General features: G+C 44.1%; 1 pseudogene; it reads left to right on the top strand.

The window, feature by feature from the left end:
- Positions 1-240: 240 nt before the first annotated feature.
- Positions 241-21202, top strand: LOC148055153 (arylsulfatase B-like; annotated as a pseudogene).
- The last annotated feature ends 2592 nt before the right edge of the window (positions 21203-23794 follow it).

Below are 23794 nucleotides of genomic sequence, written 5' to 3'. Positions count from 1 at the left end.
GAGGAGGCGGGCCGCGGTGAGCAGCGCTGCAAGCGACACCCCCGGCCGGCCCGGCCCCTGACTCCGCGGGGCGCCCTGGCACGGCCCGGGGCTGCCCCGCCCCCTCCCGCCCCCGCCTGGCTCGGGGACGAGCACTGGGGGTGGGGATCGGGAGGCGCCCGGTAGCTCCCCCGGGCTGCCCCCTCGGCCAAGGGGCTGGCCAGCGCTCTCCATCCCTGCTGCGGGCGGGCTGTGCGCGGGATGAGCGCGGTGCTGCGGAGAGCCCTGCGACGGCTGCGACCTCCCGCCGCGGCGGCCGGCCCGACCCCCCCGCCGCCGCGGCTGCCCTGCGGCCCCTCGGCGGCGGCGCGGGCACGCGCGGGCCAGGCCGGGCTGGGCGCGGGGGCGGTGAGGAGCTCCGGGCGGGATGCGGTGGGGAGGCGCTGGCAGAGGAGCTGTTAACGGTCACGGCTCTCAGCGCGTGGCCTCCGCGCGGGCGGTGTCTGCCCCAGCCCGCGGCCCCAGAAGTGTAAAGCTATCTGGCGGGGGGCGTGGGGGGAAGGTAAGGGGAATACAGCTCCTTCTGCCGGCCTGCAGTGCTCCACCAGGTGCCGGTCAGGGTCACCGGGCCGCGAAGGCCTCTCCTTGTGGGCAGGAGGTGCATCCCCCCCTGTGCCTCGCATTTCTCTGTCAAAGACCAGACTCAGCCCGGGGTAAGTAGCTGACCTGGTATAGAGAGATCCCTCCTGTTGTGTTCTGGGCCATATCGATGAGCACAAAATGACCTATTTTAACTGGCACGAGCAAACATCTGGGTGAACCATGTAGTTCACAGGAAAGGTGCTCCCCGGATTCTTACCAGGCTCCTGGGTTTGAAAGAAAACGTTTGAAAAGAGCTGAAAGTCACATGAGGAAGTCTCAAATTCAAAGCATAAAAGAAGCATGAGAAAACCACGCTTGACCTTGATTAACTATCCTCATAAAATTTGATAGAGGAGCTGGGGTAAGTGTCTCACATCTGGCTAGTAAACAGGTTACTGTTAACTTGCAAAAATTAATATGTAATCTCAAAAAAGAACACGTAGAAGTGTGTATGGGTCAAATACAGAAAACCTGTGGTGTCCAGTGCTCCCATTTATTTTCCTTTTCATTCGTTGCTGCATGGTGCATATTCCTCCTGCATTTGCATTTAAAATGTCATATTATTTTATAAGATCTTCATTCATAATACATGCAACTAATAGCTTTGATTTCTGAATGGAGAATGGGTGGAAGACTAGTTACACATTAGATAGCCTTTTGCCAGAGGAGTTGCAAAAGCAAATGAACAAGGAGGGGGAGATAAAATTGAGTATCGATTAACTGTCCTGAAGGGAAAGATACTGTGGTTTCACAGTAGTTTGTACTGCTGCTGTACTAAGAGGTCCTACCTTGTCTTACATCCAACAAAATGGCTTTTTAAAATTTGGATAAATTTCCTGATCTGGCTTGCTGTCTGTGGGAGGGGCAGTAGAGAGGAGGATCAGACAAGACAGTGAGAATGGGGCTGCCTATGGCAGCAGTCCTGGTTTATGCTGGCTTAAAGTGGTTGTGAAACTGTAGCGTAGTGTAGTAGTAGGTGTGAGCCATTGACAAAGCCCTGTTTCTATAGTGTTTTGACTTCAGCAAAGTAGAACACGTCAAAATAGACGGGATGTGAAAATATATATTAAGTTTTATTGTTCGTGAACACATAGACTGATGTAGTCTGCTGACATTTGGCTTTAGAAATATATTAAGGAGCTTTACTAAGCAGACATTTTTTTAAAGACTTTCTCTTTGTGTTGCATATACTATAGCACTTTTGAAATGCCAGGTTTTGACACTGTCATTTCAGGGGTACAGTTTCTCATTGAGAAATAGGTTCTACACATAAGGGTATATTGGACAAATAACAAAGATTTAAAGTTGTGAGTGGAAGCAAACTTGCTTTTCTTTTTGTATTACTACTGTTTATGTATATGACCCTTTAAGAACATTTACTTTAAAAGAAGATAAGAATGACCAGGTTAGGTCTTAAGTGAGGTGTGTCACTTAGACTCCGAAGCAGGGACCAAATTATATTATGATTGGAGCTATAAACAAAAGTGCAACTGTCTTTTTGTAACTGTCTGTAATTTTTTTTTTCCCAGGAGCGAAACCCCATCTCCTTTCTTGGGGAAAGATAGAGCAGACAGTGATCATTGGAAATGGTTGTGTTGGTGTGAGTCTAGCCTATCACTTGGCTAAGGCTGGCTTGAAGGATGTCATTCTGCTGGAAAAATTTGAGCTCACTGCAGGATCTATTTGGCATGCAGTAAGAAATGTTTTGTTAATCTCTCAGATTAACAGCAGTTTGTATATCTAACCATGGTAGAAGTTTCATTACCCTTCTATTCCCTGGCTTTCCGGAGATTAACTATCATCTTGGTTATTTTATAGATCCAAACTTTAGCACTGAGTTCTGCATAGATTTGCTGTATGAGTTTTGAAAAGTTGGTTCAGCTATCCATACTACACTTTTCTCATTTGTAAAAATTGGGACAAATACTGTATTTTGAAATTACTGTAAGGTAACTGGTAATATTATACATTTTTGGCAGTTAACTGGATTTAGACTTTAAACTTTAGTTTAACTTGAACTTTTTAAACTTAAGGTTTTATTTCTAAAGTAATCTAGTTTATACTGTAGACTTTATCATTGGAAGTGGTTGCACTGGCATGCATAAACCAGAAATGTGAATTTTTGCATTGTTGTATATGCAATTGTTTTTTATATATGTGCCATCTTGAAAGAGAGATGATCAAGAAGCAATGGTGGATGAATTGGCTGGCCAACTCCGACAATACGAAAAAAGTCTCTCTTCCTCCCTACGGGCCTGCATCTCGGCTATGGAGAAACTGCCTGACGTGCTAGCTGAGAAATTATCCCGGGAGTTCCAGCGATTCAAAGAGGACATGTCCTACTCCTCACCTGTACAGACCAGTATCTCAGCCATTAGGAGTAAGCGTCCCTCTCTTCAAGGGAGAAGATATAGTGGATACACACCACGGGCCACCCTGTGGTTTTATCTGCGTGACCACGGAGAGGACATGAGGAAGTGGGATGGAAAAATCTACCTCGACCCTAGAGGCACGAGTATGTGAGTTGCAAGGAAAAACAACTACAAAAGGGTTTTTTTCCAGGAAAATTGCTGCTCCAGTTTCCAGTGAGCAGTTCCCCAGACAGAGCAGAAAGGCTGATTTTGCTTCCGATCTTAATAAAGGGATTTTTGATTCGCATTGACAAGAAGTGAGTAACGAGTGCTATGACCAGGACTAGAGGGGCCCTGCCTCCAGCCAGGTGGGGGAAAGGGACAACCGGGTGTACTGGACTGTGTGGATTTGATGGCCTGGCACATCAGACTCACAGGAGTAGAAGGCTTTAGTAGACACCAGTGCACAGTGTACCCTAATGCCATCAAGCTATAAAGGGGCAGAACCCATCTGTATTTCTGGAGTGACAGGGGGATCCCAAGAGCTGACTGTATTGGAGGCTGAAGTGAGCCTAACCAGGAACGAGTGGCAGAAGCACCCCATTGTGACTGGCCCAGAGGCCCCGTGCTTCCTTGGCATAGACTACCTCAGCAGAGGATATTTTAAAGACCCAAAAGGGTACTGGTGGGCTTTTGGCATAGCTGCCTTGGAGATGGAGGAAATTAAACAGCTGTCTACCCTGCCTGGTCTCTCAAAGGACCCTTCTATTGTGGGGTTGCTGAGGGTCAAAGAACAACAGGTGCCAATCGCTACCACAATGGTGCACCGGCGGCAATATCAGAGACTCCCTGATTCCCATCCATAAGCTGATTCGTCAACCGGAGAGCCAAGGAGTGATCAGCAAGACTCGCTCACCTTTTAACAGTCCCATATGGCCAGTGCGAAAGTCTAATGGAGAGTGGAGACTAACAGCAGGCTATCGGGGCCTGAATGAAGTCACACTGCCGCTGAGCGCTGCTGTGCCAGACATGCTGGAACTTCAATATGAATAGGAGTCAAAGGCAGCCAAGTGGTATGCCACCATTGACATCGCGAATGCGTTTTTCTCAATCCCTTTGGTGGCAGAGTGAAGGCCACAGTTTGCTTTGACTTGGAGGGGCCTCCAGTACACCTGGCATCAACTGCCCCAGGGGTGGGAACACAGCCCCACCATTTGCCATGGACTGATCCAGACTGCATTGGAACAGGGTGGGGCTCTGGAACACCTGCAATACATTGATGACATCATCGTGTGGGGCAATACAGCAGCAGAAGTAGTTTTTGAGAAAGGGAAGCAAATAGTCCAAATCCTTCTGGAGGCTGGCTTTGCCATAAAACAAAGTAAGGTCAAGGGACCTGCACAGGAGATCCAGTTTTTAGAAATAAAATGGGAAGATGGACGTCGTCAGATCCCAATGGATGCGATCAATAAAATAACAGCCATGTCTCCACCAACCAGCAGAAAGGAAACACAAGCTTTCTTGGGCATTGTGGGTTTTTGGAGAATGCATATTCCAAATGACAGTCTGATCGTAAGCCCTCTCTATCAAGTGACCTGGAAGAAGAACGATTTCAAAGGGGGCCCTGAGCAATGACAAGCCTTTGAACAAATTAAACAGGAGATAGTCCATGCAGTAGCCCTTGGGCCAGTCCGGGCAGGACAAGATGTAAAAAATGTGCTCTACACTGCAGCTGGGGAGAATGGCCCTACCTGGAGCATCTGGCAGAAAGCACCAGGGGAGTCTCGAGGTTGACCCCTAGGGCTTTGGAGTCGGAGATACAGAAGATTCGAGGCTGGCTATACTCCAACTGAAAAAGAGATATTGGCAGCATATGAAGGGGTTTGAGCTGCTTCAGAAGTGGACAGTACTGAAGCACAGCTCCTCCTGGTCCCCTATACACATCATGCAACTGATGCTACATGGAGTAAGTGGGTCGCACTCATCACACAACGGGCTCAAATAGGAAACCCCAGTCGCCCAGGAATCTTGGAAGTGATCATGGACTGGCCAGAAGGCAAAGATTTCGGAATATCGCCAGAGGTGATGCATGCTGAGGAGGCCCCACCGTATAATAAACTGCCAGAAAATGAGAAGCAATATGCCCTGTTCACCGATGGGTCCTGTCGTCTTGTGGGGAAGCATCGGAGGTGGAAAGCTGCTGTATGGAGTCCTGTACGAGAAGTTGCAGAAACTACTGAAGGAGAAGGGGAATCGAGTCAGTTTGCAGAGGTGAAAGCCATCCAGCTGGCTTTGGATATTGCTGAACGAGAGAAGTGGCCAGTACTTTATCTCTATACTGACTCATGGATGGTGGCAAAGGCCCTGTGGGGGTGGTTACAGCAATGGAAGCAGAGCAACTGGCAGCGCAGAGGCAAACCCATCTGGGCTGCTGCATTGTGGCAAGATATTGCTGCCTGGGCAGAGAACCTAGTTGTAAAAGTACGTCACGTAGATGCTCACGTACCCAAGAGTTGGGCCACTGAAGAACATCAAAACAATCAGCAGGTGGATCAGGCTGCTAAGATTTAAGTGGCTCAGGTGGATCTGAACTGGCAACATAAGGGTGAATTATTTCTAGCTCAGTGGGCCCATGACACCTCAGGCCACCAAGGAAGAGATGCAACATATAGGTGGGCTCGTGATGGAGGGGTGGGCCTGACCATGGACACTATTGCACAGGTTATCCATGAATGTGACACATGCGCTGCTGTCAAACAAGCCAAGCGGTTCAAGCCTCTCTGGTATGGAGGACGATGGCTGAACTATCAATATGGGGAGGCCTGGCAGATTGATTGTATCACACTCCCACAAACCCGCCAAGGCAAGCGCCATGTGCTTACAATGGTGGAAGCAACCACCGGATGGCTGGAAACATATCCTGTGCCCCATGCCACCGCCCGGAACACTATCCTGGGCCTTGAAAAACAAGTCTCATGGCAACATGGCACCCCAGAAAGAACTGAATCAAATAATGGGACTCATTTCCGAAACAACCTCATAGACTCCTGGGCCAAAGAGCATGGCATTGAGCGGGTATATCACATCCCCTATCATGCACCAGCCTCCGGGAAAATCGAACGATACAATGGACTGTTAAAGACTACACTGAGAGCAATGGGTGGTGGGACATTCAAACACTGGGATACACATCTAGCAAAGGCCACCTGGTTAGTCAACACTAGGGGATCTGCCAATCGAGCTGGCCCTGCCCAATCAAGACTTTTACATACTGTAGAGGGGGATAAAGTCCCCGTAGTGCACCTAAAAAATATGCTGGGGAAGACAGTCTGGGTTACTCCTGCCTCAGGCAGAGGTAAACCCATTCATGGGATTGCTTTTGCTCAAGGACCTGGGTGCACTTGGTGGGTGATGCGGGACGATGGGGAAGTCTGATGTGTACCTCAAGAGGATTTGATTTTGGGTGAGAATAGCCAATGAACTGAATTGTATGATGTTAGTTGCTATATGATACTGGATGTCATCACTTCTATGGTGGCTATATGCCATATCAGTGGTATTACAGTAAGAACCACCCAGATTAATGAAGAATGAACTTTGAGGAAACCGAGCAAAGTGCAGTGGTGATGGAACCAGAACTGGCTTCAGCATGCAACAATCCAACACCACACACCATCTCTCCTGCCCTATAGGACTGTTATGAGAGATGGAGCCCAAAGTCATGGACTGAATGAACTCAACAAACATTTTAGAGGGATAGCCTATAGACTAAGGAAATTATATCTATGTGTGTGTATATATAAATATATATCTCTCTCAAAAGACTGGAAAAGTGGTAGTGACTAATTGGAATGTATTTGAAAGTGTAAGACCTGGGCATGACATAGATGGTATGGAATAAGGGGTGGATACTGTCCTGGTTTCAGCTGGGATAGAGTTCATTTTTCTTCCTAGTAGCTGGTATAGTGCTGTGTTTTGGATTTAGGATGAGAATAATGTTGATAACACACTGATGTTTTAGTTGTTGCTAAGTAGTGCTTACACTAGTCAAGGACTTTTCAGCTTCCCATGCTCTGCCAGGTGCACAAGAAGCCGGGAGGGGGCACAGCCAGGACAGCTGACCCAGACTGGCCAAAGGGCTATTCCATACCATATGACGTCATGCTCAGTATATAAACTGGGGGGAGTTGGCTGGGGGGCAGCGATCACTGTTCGGGAACGGGCTGGGCATCGGTCGGCGGGTGGTGAGCAATTGTATAGTGTATCATCACTTGCTTTGTATGTTATTATTGTATTATATTATTATTACTACTACTATTACTATTCTATTTCATTTTACTTCAGTTATTAAACTGTTCTTATCTCAACCCACGAGTTTCCTGACTTTCACCCTTCCAATTCTCTCCCCCATCCCACTGGGGTGGGGGGAGTGAGCGAGCGGCTGTGTGGGGCTTAGTTGCCAGCTGGGGTTAAACCACGACATTTACATATCAACGCTTTTTATTAAGCATAATCCTACATATTCTGTTGAAATCACGTATAGTAAGCTTATAGTGTATTCAAACAGAAGTTACACATATGCAACATGGAAGACATTGACCCAGGAGTAAACAGAAGGATGCATAGAATAAATAATTAAAAACAAAAAAAAAAAACCCCTAAAGGTGAGATAGTCCCTCATGTATGGATTTCATTTTTTTTAACAGATAATCAGGAAGAAAAATTATTGTTTGCGAAGCATTTGGTCTTTACAATGATGTAATGTGATGCAGGCACAAATTCTTTTCATATTTATGCTCCCTTTTTACCTGGAAGGGTAATAAATTAGATAAGAAATGACCCTTGATATTTTTTTGTCATGTCATGTGGAGGCATTGTGGAACTGATAAAAGGAATCCCAAACAACAAATCTTAATCTTTGTGTAGGCAGGAATTATGAATGCATGTTAAACATAAAATGATGCTTTTTATCTACGTGATTTCACCAGAAGTAACAGGAATGAACCCAGGAAGATGCTTTTTCTCTCCAGCAGAGAATGTCATATCTTGAGTGGGTATGACATTTTTCTTCGTGGATACCTAGACTTTATTCTGTTAAACGGCACAGTCTTAAAAAAAAAAAGTAAAGTTTTAGAGATAATTTCTATTCCTTTGCTTCCCTTAAGCCACAAAAGATTTTTATATAGGATTAGAATTAGGATCTGTATACCATTGAAAGCCAAGCACATTTGAAACACAGTAAGTTAAACTTCTTAGGGTACATCACTGTGCCTAAAAAAAAAAACCACCTCATTGCTCCTGAACACTTTAGGGGAAAAAAATGGTTTTGTCTTGTGCTTGCAAACACATGGTAACTGACACAAGGTAAAAGGAAGACAAGGGCAAGGCAGATATATATGTCTGATATGTAAATAGATGAGATAATGTCCTCTCTTTAGCTATGTGCTATTTGAAAATTTTAACTGATTTGTGTTTGTGACAGGATTTGCCAGTATTATCTGTGTCTCGGGTAACACAAGTAAAAATCCATCTTTTTTGTTTTTATCTGGTGAACTGCACTCAAATTAAAAATATGAAGCTAAGCAGCAGATGTCCTTATCTTCCTGCTAAGAAGTTCTTTTTTTTATTTTATGTGAAAAATTTTACACTTACCTCAGCTTAATGCTTTGGGAGTTCATGCAAAGATAACGGAAAGTCTTCTCTTTTAGCTTAGCTTACTGGGACTCTCATTAATCTAAGCAGTAAAAGTTTTACATTGTTATTATATGTGAAGTGATTGTGATAAAGTCACGGGTGTTTCTCCTCACAGTCCGAATCTCCCCAAGGGAGAAACGGAGTATTCAGAGTCCCTGAAATGAAACTCAATAGCAACAAAGTTACTGTTAAGCAGGTACCCTTTATTGCAGCGCTGGGCAGCACTGGGGATTCTCCACCATATGTGCTCCACCGATTTGGTAGACTTTCAGAGATTATATACTATAAAATCCTACATATTCACAGGATTTCCAAAAAATCGTTTACATAAACATGAGATGTCTTGGAACTTATTAACATATGCAGATGTCTGATCTGCATGCACAGTCATCTCCCGTAGTGGTCTTTGGGGGTCTTCAGATGAAGGTGCTCGTAGTCTTCTTCACTGTGTTCACTGATTGACCTTTGCTTCTGCGCAAACGCAGTCCTAGGATCACGTCAACGTTGTCCTTCAAGGCTATTGTTGTCATTCTTCTGTGTCTTCCTATCTTCATGGTTCCGTGCATCTGTTCTCCCAAGGCAGAGTTGTCTGTAATGAGATTATCCCGGAGCCCCCCCTTATCTTATAACTGTTCTTCTAGCTACTCCCTAAATCACATGTCTAATAAAGTATTCACAAGATCCTTAAATCACGCCAGGGTGTCTTCTGATCTAATTAAGTGACTAAGGTATTTACAACACCTTTCTTGCTCTTGTGGTTTTTTAACCCTTTCAATACTCTTTCCAAGCAACAGGTATTGGTTTATGAAAGCTATAGATTTTTTATTACTACTACTATTATGATGATTATTTCTCTCCTTTTTTTTGCTTTCAAAAAGAAGAAATTACAATGCTTTTCTAGCTCATATCTTTCACTATATGAATAATCTTTTTTGTAATACTGCATTTAAAAAAACCCACCAAACTAACAATGTTTTTTCCAGCTCCTGTTTCAAAGAAAATTAGTAACTAGTACACCGTTTGTGAGAGTCTACTTACCCACTTGCCTAAGATCAGGGCTTATTTGGTTTAAAATGAATTCAAAGTGTTGCTAAAGCAATACTTTTAAAATTAATCATGCATCTTGCTACACTGCAGTGCTTACTGGAGTTATAAAATCTGATGTCTTCTGTTCTATGGGGTCTTGGAGGTGTTGTGCTTTGACAGGTTACTAGAATTGACAGATTATTAGAAATATTTAGTAAACAAACAATACGTTTATACTAGTACATGTATGTTTCCTGGCCTAGGTTTAGGATAGTGTATTTTGGGTAGTTTTTTTTTCTTCCTGGAGGAGATAAGGGATTTGACAAAAGTCAGCTTATAGTACACAGTAACTGAAGACGTTTTTTGCATCAAGCAAAAATCTACTACTGGGAGTTATCTTTATCAGTCGTGCTTTTGTAAAGACATATAAAAATCACCACTTATTAATATTGAAACTACTAGAGTTTAGATCTAGGCAGCGTCTAAAACGTTATCCCCAGTATCCAAGTGGTTTTTTTGTAAAAGTGCTCACACTCATTTAAGTATGTAAATAAATATACAAATGTGCCAGGTGACTATTCTCTGATACAGGCAAAAGCTCAGTAGCTTCATCTGCCGTGCATCTTTTTGCCCACCTCTGTCCCATTTAAAATCTCTCACTCTGCGTTGAGATGTTGTCCCTAGCCTTCAAAGAGACCACAGTGGTAATTGTTACCTGTTAAGATTTCTAGATGAAAACACAAAAGGCTCTGTGGTTGGTTTTTTATATTGCATTTGATTTATGCCTGGGAAGATTTCGTTAACCCCTGCGGTACTATTTCCTTGTCTTCCTCCATACTCCTCCTGTCCTCTACCTGTGGCTTCCTAATCTTCCTCTGTGCTACATCGGTAAAAACAGCAGGTCCTAAAAGTAATGCTAGCTTCTGGTGTGTAGCAAACACTACACATCAAGGTTATCCCACCAGATCTCCAGCCAACACGGGCTTTATACCCCCAGCAGTAGGCGTGTCATGTTATAAGGGGCGGAGACAAGGGAGGGTCGACCCTTAACTCTTTCCGTACAGCACGTGATCTTCCGGTCACCAGCCCTTATCTTTACTACATTTCCCCCTCCCTTAGCTCCAGTAGTTCTGGATCTTGCTGGGGAAGCTGCGTGTAAAATAATCGATATATGGTAAGACTTATACAGACACGCATCCGTTACGTTCATAGATTTTGCCCAGTCCAGCCAGTAGTTCGTCGCGGCTCCCTCATTACTCCCCCACACCATCAGGATGCATAGGGAAATGGTAACCTGTCAAGATAAGACTCAATAGATTGATTAATGTCTATACGGTCGAATATTTCGACTGGGTACCCATTCTAGCGTCCCTTTCTCGGTTTGCACACACGCATACCCACGTCCCAGGCAACGGAGGGAATAAGGCCCCCCCCAATCACGGGTTTGCAGGTCCCGTACTTGAACCAAAGGGTAAGGCCCTTCGTTCTCATCGAGCCGGAAATGTGCCTGGGTTGCAGTCTGGGTTTTATAGGTGTTCCCTCAAATGGTATGATTTAAGGTAATTAGTGCCGTCGTCAACAGACGCTGTGCCCGAAATAAGGGAGGGTCAAGGGGAGGGGGAACCCCTGTTCCTGGGCTTATCTTTTCCCCCTCCCTAAGTCAGTCGAGTAACCCTTTTAATGTGCGGTGCGCGCGTTCTACAATGCTTTGGCCCGTACTGTTATAGGGAATGCCATGACTCAACTGAATATCCCAGTGCGCGCAAAAGTCCTTTGTCTTCTTGCTGACATATGCCGCTCCATTATCTGTTTTAATTTTTTGTGGGATGCCAAGTTGCGCCATACAGTCCTGCCAATATAAAATAACCGCGAGAGCATTTTGTTTAGCATGCATAGTCGCTAAAATAACTCCACTGCAGGTGTCAACTGTGACATGTAGATACTTACGTGGATTAAAGGGTTCATAAATCGTAACATCAGACTGCCATATTTGGTTGGGCTGCAACCCTCGAGGGTTTACCCCTGCCTCCCAGAGGGGACCTTTGGAACACACAGGACAAGCAGCAATCACAGAGCGAGCATCTTGCAACGTAATGCCAGCGAGCCTAGCTAAACCGCGAGCTCCGCAGTGGAGGAGCTCATGCAGGCGGAAAGCTCGCCTTAGGTTAGAAGTTTCTTCAACCGCCAGTACGCTCTTTGCTAAGCTGTCCGCTATTTCATTCCCAGCAGAAAGAAAACTCGGTATGGAACTATGACTATTAACATGGATAGGACAGACAGGAGCGGTTCTCATTTGCAGTGCGGTGAGCAACATTCTGGCAATCTCCGACGTTGCCCCAAGTGCCCATCGGCACTTCTTCAGTAACTTATATACATAGCAAGAGTCTGTGATTAGATCCAAGGCCTCTTCGGGCCATTGAGTGAGAGCCATCCATACCGCTTTGGCCTCAAGATACTGCACGGATTGCCCTTGATCTTGATAACTAATGTGGGTCCACTGACCATCCTCCTGCCATGTAACGACAGCTTTCCCAGTAATCGATGACGCGTCGGTAAAAACTGTGCGGCCTCCGGTGGGTTGTTCAACTATGGCACTAGCTGGCAAAAAATGGAGTACCTGGATTATCTCCCCACAGGGGTGTGGTCTTAGACCTTCAATACGACCCGTAAATTCAGCTATCGCCGCTTGCAGGAGCCCCACTTGTGGAAGTACCAACTCCCACTGTGCCAAAGAACAGGGCAATGCGATGACCTCCGGGTCCTTCCCTGTTAAGTGTTGAGTTTGCCTCCGACAGCGGAGAATAAGCTGGGATAATAATGTTGGCCAAGAAATTAAAGCCGTCTTTGGTTTGCCTTGATACAACCAAGCAAAAGGCCAGCCTTTTTCACCATTATTTTGAATTAGTAAACCATGGCCAGCGGTATCGGTCATGTAAATCAGGGCAGCGACCGGTTGTTCAGGTGTAAATCGAGCGAGACCCCAATGCTGGGCCCGCTCCATAATTGTCCTAAGAATCTCCTGATGGTTTCTTGAAAGAGTCCTTGGAGCTGGGGGGAATCTCCTCCTTTCAGGAGTTGATATAAGGTACTCATTTCTGCCTCAGATATTGGAATAAAGTTTCTAAGCCACAATAGTTGTCCAATTAATTTTTGTGCCTCATGGAGTGTTGTCACTGTAGTCCGAATTTCAAATGATTGTGCTGTCACGCTTCGTGGCCTCAGTTGAGTACCTAAATACTTTACTGCACGCCCTACCTGTGTTTTCCGAGGCTCAATGTGTAACCCATGTCGCTCCAAACTGACTATCAGCTGCACGCGTGCCTTTTCCAGTAACTCCTCTTGGTTGGACGCCAATAACACGTCATCCATGTAATGGAAAATGATGACCGTAGGGAAATTTTCTCGAATAGGACGTATCGCAGCAGCTACAGCAATTTGACACAAGACTGGTGAGTTTTTCATGCCCTGGGGTAACACCTTCCATTGATATCTGGCGCACGGGTGTTGATTGTTAGGCTCAGGAACAGTAAAGGCAAAGCGTACTCTATCTTCTTCATGCAAGGGAACACTAAAAAAGCAATCTCTAATATCTATAACCACTATTTGATAGTCAGGTGGAATCATGGCCGGAGAAGGGAGGCCCGCTTGTAGCAGGCCCATGTCTTGTATACATGCATTAACTGCACGTAGATCATGTAGCAGTCGCCACGCTCCCGATTTTTTCTTTATCACGAAAATGGGGGTGTTCCAGGGACTTGTAGAGGGTTCGATGTGTCCTGCGTCAAGTTCTCGTTGTACCAATTGTCGAACAGCCGCCCTCTTTTCCTCTGTCAATGGCCACTGCTCTACCCACACTGGTTTATCTGTCAACCAGGTGAGTTTTAATGGGCGGACACAGGCAGTGGCCATTATGATAAATTTGTACGCAGCACTATATTCATCTTCTGCAAGCAACATCGTCCCAAGATGACAATGGGTAACTCAGCAATGGCGGGGTTACACCATGCTACCCTAGCTTGTCCGGATTCCGGATCCTTCAACATAATTTGCATTGGGTTCCTGCTTTGATGCGAGGTCTGCATGCCTCCCACGCCTTGCAGCGAACCTCTCGGTTCGAGTGGCCAATCATCTGGCCATAGATGTGATGGGATTACTGTAACGTCCGCTCCTGTATCTAAAAGGGCTCTTAATACGAGGCGTGGTGTTCCCCCCAACTCTGGGAGCCATGGGGTAACTATAATATCTACTTCTGGTCGTGTGGTCATGTTTAGGGCGAGTGCCACATACGGCGAGGCTCTATCCCCAGCCTCCTCTATTGCACGCTCCCATCTCCCCAAGGCAGCTGAGTTGGATATTGCATCATTGGAACCACAGGCGACTGTGCTGGTCCCGGGGAAGGAGAGACTCCCTGTGCCATACATTGCGCTGCTGTCGTCGGACCTGTTGAGCTGATCACTGGGGCAGGTGGGGATGGCACAGCCCTCAGCCATCCCCTCTTCTCGTTTCCCCAGCCCGGTCTCCTTTGCTGACTCCCCGATTTGCACTGTCGAGCTCTGTGGCCTAGTCGCCCACAGCGCCAGCATCGTAGGTCTCTCTCTCCTTCCCCTGTTCCAGGGGTGTTTGTTTTTGAAGGGCATTGTCACACCACGTGTCCTTGCCCCCCACACCTATGGCACATAAGTCGTGCGCCGTGGCAGGCCACATGGACTGCGGCCACTACCGGTTGCATACTTTGCGCCTGTTCCTGTTCCAGCACGTAACGAATCATCTGTGAAAGCGTGGTCCCTATGGGTAACTGTCTTAGCAACACTGCAGTTTGTGGGTTTGCTTGCGTACGTGCGCAGTCAAGCAATATCGCCTCCTTAGCCTGCTCAGGAAGTCGAGCAACCTGGAGCGCCGCTTGCAGCCGGTCTAAAAACTTTGTGAAGGGCTCACTTAACGATTGCTGTATTTGGACCCACGGAGGCTCCCTTTTATCAAGAGCCACGATGATGCGTATTGCTTCCTGGGCAGCTTTCGAAGATGCAGCAAAATCGCGCCCCCGCATTCGCTGAGCCTGTGCATGAGGAGTTGCGAACTGCCCTTCACCCATCAGCTGCTCCAAAGTCACTCCTGCCATGGGATGGTCGGCCTGTTGCGCCTCGATAACAACTTGGGTGCACCGATTCCTCCACTCCTCCTTAAACAATACCATCATCGAGGGGGTCAATACGGCCCGCATCAACTGAATGATATCAAAAGGTGCAAGCGGCGTTGCAAAAACACAGTCTAGTAGGACTTGGGTCTCTGGGGAATTTAATCCATGACTTTTCACCGTTGTGACCAATTCTTTCACCAACTTTGCATCTAACGGTTGCCACTCATATCCTCCACCTGGGGCTGCTCAGATAGGAAATGCTTGAATCGGAGGGGCCTGGAATCACACTCCTTCCAAGACACAATTTTTTGCAATCATCCGCCAATCCGTCCCGTTTGCCCTCTCTTTCGGCATTCCCCCTGGCATTAGACTTTCTGCATTTGCCACCACCCCTCTCAATCGGCTGATCAATGCCTCGAGTTCCCTTGAACCCTTGTTAGTCCATCTTGGAAGCGGGGGCGGATGAGCAACAATCGAGGATCCCTCATCACCCCCTTCGCCCTCACTGCTATCAGAGCTCATGGGGTAATCGTGTACAGGCTCCCTCCACTGTGAGGGAATACCAGTTTGATTTCCCATTGCCCTAGGGATAGGGGTTCCCTCTGGTGGCTCAGGTATCACTGGCAGTGCCGGGGGAGCCCTACCACCCCCCCTCAATGGCCTGCGCTCCGCTCTCTGTGTGTCCAGCACTCGTCGATCACTGGGATACAATGGGGCGTCCTCAGGTGTTTTGCCTTCCTTTTCTCCTTCCCACCATCTTCCTTCACGTAGTTCACAATACCGCTGGGATCCCACATCGGCCCCCGGGACCCAGTCCAGCAACCTATCAGTCAGCTCCCTTTCCACACATTGTTGCAACTCGCCCCAGGGGTATTGAGGAAGTGGCAGATCCGCCAGTGCAGGAGGTGCCGAAGGTTCCGTGGGCGGCCGCTCTAAACTCCCCACTTGTATCGGGAACACCTTTCCCGACTCCTTTGTTCCCGCTGCACCATAGTCTCCCTGCACCTCCCCTTACTCCGTTGGCTCAGCCCCCAGTAACAACGGTTCTGTCTGTGTCCCACAGGCCACTCCTTCCCAGCCAGCCTGTGTCCCCTCCGAAACTAAACTTGTTGGCTTTTCGTTCCCAGGAGATTCCTGCCCCATCAGCACACCACGTGCAGCAGGTCGGCGCCGCCTTGCCACAAACCCCCTCTTGAGCACCCTTGTCGTTACCGACTTTAGTACCTTTATGAGTTCCGCGAGCTCCATCGCTGTTGCCTGATCACGTCGGGGTCACCACTGTGTAACAAACACTACACATCAAGATTATCCCGCCAGATCTCCAGCCAACACGGGCTTTATACCCCCAGCAGTAGGTGTGTCATGTTATAAGGGGCGGAGACAAGGGAGGGTCGACCCTTAACTCTTTCCGTACAGCACGTGATCTTCCGGTCGCCAGCCCTTATCTTTACTACACTGGTGTACCTTTGTTTCTTTTTGCACCTACTTATGAAGTAGCCTACAGGAATGTGTCGCTGTGTTGTAACTAATATCTCTTCCTTCTTTTCTCTGCTAGATCCACACAGGTTTACAACAGCAAATAATTTGGCAGGGCCAGCCCAGCTGTGTACCACTGGATGAAAAAACTCCTCCCAGAGGTACTTAAAGAGACAGGATATGTTACCTACTTGGTGGGGCAGTGGCATTTAGGGATGTACAGAGAAGAATGCCTTGCAACCCACATTACTTTGCTAATAGTTAAATTTAACATGGGCAATAAATGTGGTGTTAAAAATGATGAGAAACTGCCTGATTCTTTGAAGAGCAGCAGATTTATTATTGGTGTATAAGTAAATCAATACTTGGGCATGTGTTTTTCCAAAGTGTGACTGCTTAAAATAATATAGTGCCTTAAATGCGTGCCCAAGATTTACAACTTATTGAAGAAAATATCATAATTATTGAGTGGCTCCAAAGAAAGTATTTCTCTCTTGAGATTTGCATTTAATTTGTCTCCATGATGGTTAGAAGATTTAAGGTGTAGTGATCAGTTTGGTTTTAGAAGTGTCTTTAATCTGACTTTTTTGCATTAGGTCACACAGTAGGCATCACTTGCTCTGAAAATAATGTTACACTTCTAAAAGCTGATATTTTTAAAAGAGAGAGATAGATGTCATACCACACTGGGTTCATACTCTGTGAATAGAGTAGCATTGGTTTCCCAGAGCCTGTGGTAAGGAAGTGGTGTGAGAGCCTCTAGAAAACAACATCCAAAAGGTGTGTTACAGGAGCTCACAAGTTATGAAGTCAAGCCCCAAGCCCTCTGATTTAAAAAAAAAAAAAAAAGAAAAAAAGTTTGAGAATTAGATTGTCCAAGTGTGAGTGCATTACAAAGCAACTTGTAACTGCACATAGTTTGTTCATCCTCTCGCAAAGACTCCTGTCCCAATATTGATTGGATGTTTAATTGTTTTGCACAAGTATTGCAGATATTATATGAATCAGCCTGTCTGCATTTCATCTCATTCTGCATGGTACTGAATGCAAAGTTCATAGTTCAGAGAAACTTACGCTGAAGCCCATGTTCCTTTTGTCTAATTTTCGGTAATTAAATGAAGAGCCTGGTTGTGCAACATGCCCTTTATAGACAGTGGCAATTCAAACTTCAGGTGGGCAGGACTGTTCCCTTAGATTGTTTATCTATTTCTTTCTTTCAGCTCTTCAGGGAACTCGGGTCAGTGTTTTCACAAGTGAATTTAGCTAATATATGGATCATAATATAATGGCTCATTGCTTAAAAGTATATGCGTCCTCCTGCATTGGCTGCCTGCTCCTGTCCCTTTACAGGATCTTGGGATCTTTTTGACAGCATAGATGTAAATAGGCTGGGACTCATTGTGAAATATCACCCTGGGAGTGAGCAGGCTCTTAATGCAGGGGCCTTAATGTAGCTTGGCTCTAGGCATGGTTGTTGGGTGCCCAGAGTGACATTATTTTTCAGAGAATGTAGTAGTTCAATAGCCTATAATGTTCATGTAATTGCAGTAGGCATTGATTGCAATTAGGGGCATTTGATTCTTCGGCAAACTTGATGCAGTGTCTCCTGCGATAGTCACTCAAAATGGAAAAATGCAGCTTGCTGCTCTGAGTATATTGATGTAGGCATTCTGCCCACAAAATCACTCTTTATGCTTTAAAAGAAAAGCCATTTTTTCTCCTAAAAATGTATTAGAAGTTTATATTGTATTTAAAATAACACTTCATTCTTTCTCTACATACTTTTTTGCACAAGTAACTGTACTTGAAGCTGCTGAATAAAACTTCAAGTGAAGATCCTCCATTTTGGATTTTTTGTCCCCAGTTTTATTTTGGTTTTGCGGAACTTCAAAATATATTTTTCCAGATTCGGCTGTTTTTTCAGTGTTTTGGGGAATAAATCAGAAATCTAATTTCAAAAGTAATAATTACTGAGATTCAAACAATTCTGAAGAGTTTTGTTTCTTATCAATAAAAAGCAAAGGCACTCAGTGCTTAACAGGATATCCCTTGATAGGAGCAAATCTATACCTCTAGAATTTTTGCATATTTAGTTTCGTTTGGGTATATTTAAATAATAATATCTTTTTTTCACCAATTGCTGTCAGCAGTGGATCAGAATTTTTTTTTTTGCAGCTGACACAATGAATACTTCATAACTGGATGTCTTTGAATAAATGTAAAAAAAAGTCAAACTTTCTAATAGAGAGAAAAGTCTTATGTGAAAATACATATATACAAAATTATAGATCATTGCTTTGCTCTCAGTGCATTAGTTTAATGCTAATGTCTTGTATATAGTTATGAATATATGGACATTGAACTGCTTTCAGAAGGTTTTGTGTGTTTTGAAATTATTACTTGCATTAGCAATAAAAAGTCTAAGAGGTGTTAAATGTTGAACTAAGACCTATCAAGGGCTGTCACTACAGATTGTCAAATGTTGGATGAATGTTTCAGCTCAAAACCACTAAAGTTTTGACATTAATTTTTTTTACACCCCCCCCCCCCCCGTATCTGTTTATGTGACATTACATTGGCTCACTTATCTTTTCCTGTTCTAGACCATCTTCTGTGGAGTGAGGGTTATTATTCTCATGACCATTGTATCCTCATCAAAGCAAATAATGTAACACGCTGCACTCTGGACTTTTGAGATGGAGAAGTTGCAACTGGATTTAAAAAAATGTACTCCACTAATTTTTTTCTCAGAAAGTTATAGATCTTAGAGACAATCATAAAACTGAGGAGGTACAGTCACCAGCTATTTCTTTGTTTGATAACTAAAGAAACGTTTAAAAATAATGTTAAAGACAATAAAACACTAAAGAATGTTTAAAACAATATTAATGAAATAATAATGCAGAGACCTATGCTTGGTCTGTAAATCAGGGCTTTTCAGCATAGTGCACAGTAACAGGTAAATGTGAGAAGTAGCACTTATAAGAGTTGCCTTTTCTTCTATCAGAATCAATTTTGGCTTCACAACCCTGGCCTGCTAACCTTATCCATTTCTTTTTTAAATAATAAAAGTAATGAATTTATAGAAATGACTTAGCATATAGTTTTCTGTTCTAAAAAGAGAATGGAAAGCTTAGTGGAAGAAGTTTCATAGAAAGAAACTCTGTGTTATGAAGAAAAGATACCGTTGATGTTTTTCCACAGCTTCACATAAGTCCTTTATCAAAGTTTTATTAGTTTATGCTTAGGGATTAGAAGAAAGAAGTGTAAAAGAAATCAAAACACAGTGCCTGTACGTGTGGATGAATCAGGGCTGCTTTTGCTACAGTAACTTTATCATTTAGTACTTCATGTTCAACTAATTTCCATCCTATCCCTTCCACCCCAGCCCCTCTTTCTCTACCTTGCTTTTCAGTCTGTCCGTGAACCTTGCGAATCTCTGAAGAATACATGAAACTGTATTCCTCTATTAAAGATGGAAAGATGCGCCATTATGCAGGAATGGTGGCTCTTATGTATGAAGCTGTAGGAAATCTTACTGATGCTCTGAAAAGATATTGTTTTTGGGACAACACAGTTCTTATTTTCTCTACTGGTAAGTTAATTTAAATATTCTTTCAGTAGTACCTCTGATATGGTGTTTAACAAGCTGACTGCAGAGACATCTGCCCCCTTTGTCTTTCCTAAATATATTTTTTAACTACAGAAGAGTAATGAAAGTGAAGCAGAACTTTATACCAGAAGGAGCAGTTTCTCCCCCCCCCCCCCCCCCCCCTATGGCTATCTCAAGCATGACTAAAACAGCTCTGAAGAAGCATCTGTGGAAATAGGGGATACACCTATTGGAGTAAAAACAGCACTGTAAAAACCGAGGAATATGGTGAAGTTAGAGGCATCTTACTTGCCACTGTGGTCACTGAGTACCTGTCAGAAATGAATCCTTACTGAGAGCTACCTACAAAATTAATTTGCCCTGAGCTATAGGTGGCTGTGTGATCAGTCTATAAATTGCCACATGTTGCATGAGGCACAAACTGCCAGACAGCAAGCACTTTGAAGCCCAAACTTTCTTTCCCTTACTTTCATGTAAAATATAATTTTTGTCTTGCTTGAAATATTTTGCTGGCTCCTTTCTCCTATGAGACAAAGGTCTGTTAATAAAAAAGCTTAATATGTGACAATAGAGTCTATGCTACCAAATTACAGACCAAGTTTTTGTATGTATTAGTACATGATCTGGTTTCTAGATTATCAGGATAATGCAAATAATACATTACAAAGCAGTCTCCTTTATTTACAAATTAGTAATGAAACAGAACCTTTTTGAAATACAGATGCTTGGCTGGGTTTCAGGAAAATAGTTGTTCTTGTTTGGTTGGGACTGTGAATTAACTTTTCAATGCTTACAATTGCTCTTTTGCCCAGGCTTTACAGGTTAGGTCTGTCAAAATGGCAAATACATTTTCTGTGAACACTTAAAAAAACAAACAAACAAACAAACAAAACAAGAAAAAAAACACTACCCCAAATTTTGATGAAAATGCAGTAATGTGTTTTGAGTTATGCAGTATACAAAGTATAGGACTTGGAATCTTGGAATCTCGGAATCTCATTTTAAGTCCAAACTGTTTGCCTTGTGGTGTTACATTTGTGTCCAGGTTTTGGCTCTAGCAGGATTTGATAACTCTTCTATGCTTGTTTCTGCTTACGATGTTTTCATTTTTAGAAAAGAAAGTAAGCAAAGCCATATGGAAAATGATAGAAATATATATTCTGTATGGAAAAAAATCCAGCCTTTGCTGATGGAGTCATGGTAGAGTTATTTCAGTAATGTTTGTTTAGTACATTGTGAAATAAAACTAAAGATATCTGATTTGGAATTACAGGGTATGACTGAATTAAGAAGACAAATTTATTTTTTGTTTATAAACATTTTTCCAAACAATGACAGTATATCTTGCAATCAGTTACAAGTACATTTCAACAAGAGTCAGAATCTAGTGTCTGTCCTATCTAATGGGACTTGTCTTGAGTTAACTGACATTTTAAACTGCCAGGAGTGAAATTTAATATGATTGAAATACAGGGAAATGAGAGGGTCTGCAATTGGGTGTCGTGCAGAGAGTTGTGCTATGTGAGATTTCTCTGCACAGCTTTCAAGCCTTCTATAATTGAGAGTCTTAGTGTGCACTGGTAGTTAAAATATGGGTATATGCTTATAATATGGTATTACCTTCAGCTCCTGAGGACATGCTTGCTCAAGGAAGCTGTGCCCCCTGTTCCTGCCCTAAGAGCTCTCCTGGAATCTGTAGACCCTCCTCTTGCTCAGTATAGCAAAAGAGACATTTTCCTCTAGGATAAGGAATTTTCTCCAAGAAAGTTCTTCCTATGTTGTGGAGTTAAGAATCAATTTAAGGATTTAAATGAAGACTCCAATGGAGAAGCTAGGGAAGGATAAAGTGTATTCATAATTTTAATGAGCAGTATCTATGTATCTCCTCAGCATAGTAGTTAAAGACACAGGATCATAAAAGCACTCTCTGTTTTGTAATAAACCTGTGTAGTTTGATAACTGTAGTGTTGGAAACCTGTAGAGGAAAAAAAGCGACAATCCTACTTCTGCAATAGATTGTACTAGATTCATTACTATTTCCTGTTTAATTGCGACCAAAATTCACACTTGGATGTTTGCATCTCACTCCTTCAAAATTCACCAAAAAAAAATATTTACAGTGATCATTTGCTATTGTGTGCTGTACCAACTAGCATTGCAACAAACATAGTCTTGCAGTTGAATCCTTCACTGTGAAGTGTCAACCCCAAAATTAGAGATTTCTTTTCAGTGAGTGCTCATTGAAATACGATATAATCTTTGCTCTCATGGTAGATTTCTTTTTATTAAACTCTTTTTTGTGTTTCTTCCTATTTGTGTATATTATGGCTCAACCAGGATTCCCTTGAAAACATGCCAATTGCCAAATGGAACTACTGCACATTTTAAAAGGGCCTTTAAAATTCTTTAAAGTGACCTGTTGGAAATACCGGGCCAGGAATGAAGTAATCTGGTCATTAGCAATGTCTGACTCCATCAGAGTAAATCAACATCTCTGGTGTCTTTTTGAACAGATACACAAGCTATATCTACAGGTAAATAAGGGGGGGAAGATGAGCTAGTTCAATGGTATGTGGTGTTATATTTGTGTATCAAGTAGTAGCTTGAAAATTCTTGACTGGTGCAATATAAAATAGACTTTGCTTCTATAAGGCACGTTTTATACTGCAGATATAAGTAAGTCTAAGCGAATGAGATCAGTTGTAGTGTTCGTTACATATCAAGGTTATACCGGCGGATCTCCAGCCGACCCGGGCTGGGGAAGGAACAGTCAGCACACACAGTGTGGGTGTTCAGCTTCAATGTTTATTGCGCAGTAGTTTACCTTTATACCCCCAGCAGTAGGCGTGTCATGTTATAAGGGGCGGAGACAAGGGAGGGTCGACCCTTAACTCTTTCCGTACAGCGCGTGATCTTCCGGTCGCCAGCCCTTATCTTTACTACATTTCCCCCTTCCTTAGCTCCAGTAGTTCTGGATCTTGCTGGGGAAGCTGCGCGTAAAATAATCGATATGTGGTAAGACTTCTTAATATACGACTCATAGAACGCATAATTAAGCGTAACAGACAGGGTAATAGCACAACAAGGTCAAGAACAAGTAACAAGACTATGAGCCCGGTTATTAAAAGTTTGGGCGTTATTAACATTCCAGTTTTGTAAGCCTGGGATAGTGGAGCTCTGGTTTGACTTGTGGCAGCAACTGTCCTCCTTATCTCTAGTGAAGTAGGGGGTGAACAATAGACAGGTAGAGGCTTGTCCAATAGCCGGCATATACAGACACGCATCCATTACGTTCATGGATTTTGCCCAATCCAGCCAGTAGTTCGTCGCGGCTCCCTCATTGCTCCCCCACACCATCAGGATGCGTAGGGAAATGGTAACCTGTCAAGATAAGACTCAATAGATTGATTAATGTTTATACGGTCGAATATTTCGACTGGGTACCCATTCTAGCGTCCCTTTCTCGGTTTGCACACACACATACCCACGTCCCAGACAACGGAGGGAATACGGGCCCCTCCATTCACGGGTTTGCAGGTCCCGTACTTGAACCAAAGGGTAAGGCCCTTCGTTCTCATCGAGCCGGAAATGTGCCTGGGTTGCAGTCTGGGTTTTATAGGTGTTCCCTCAAATGATATGATTTAAGGTAATTAGTGCCGTCGTCAACAGACGCTGTGCCCGAAATAAGGGAGGGTCAAGGGGAGGGGGAACCCCTGTTCCTGGGCTTATCTTTTCCCCCTCCCTAAGTCGGTCGAGTAACCCTTTTAATGTGCGATGCGCGCGTTCTACAATGCTTTGGCCCGTACTGTTGTAGGGAATGCCATGACTCAACTGAATATCCCAGTGCGCGCAAAAGTCCTTTGTCTTCTTGCTGAC

This window comes from Nipponia nippon, unplaced genomic scaffold, assembly GCF_047370975.1.
Source record: "Nipponia nippon isolate SJK-2023a ecotype South Korea unplaced genomic scaffold, ASM4737097v1 scaffold_26, whole genome shotgun sequence".
NCBI classification, from domain to species: Eukaryota; Metazoa; Chordata; class Aves; order Pelecaniformes; family Threskiornithidae; genus Nipponia; species Nipponia nippon.
Note: the sequence above shows the minus strand (reverse complement) of the source record. Positions and strands in the feature narration are given on the sequence as shown.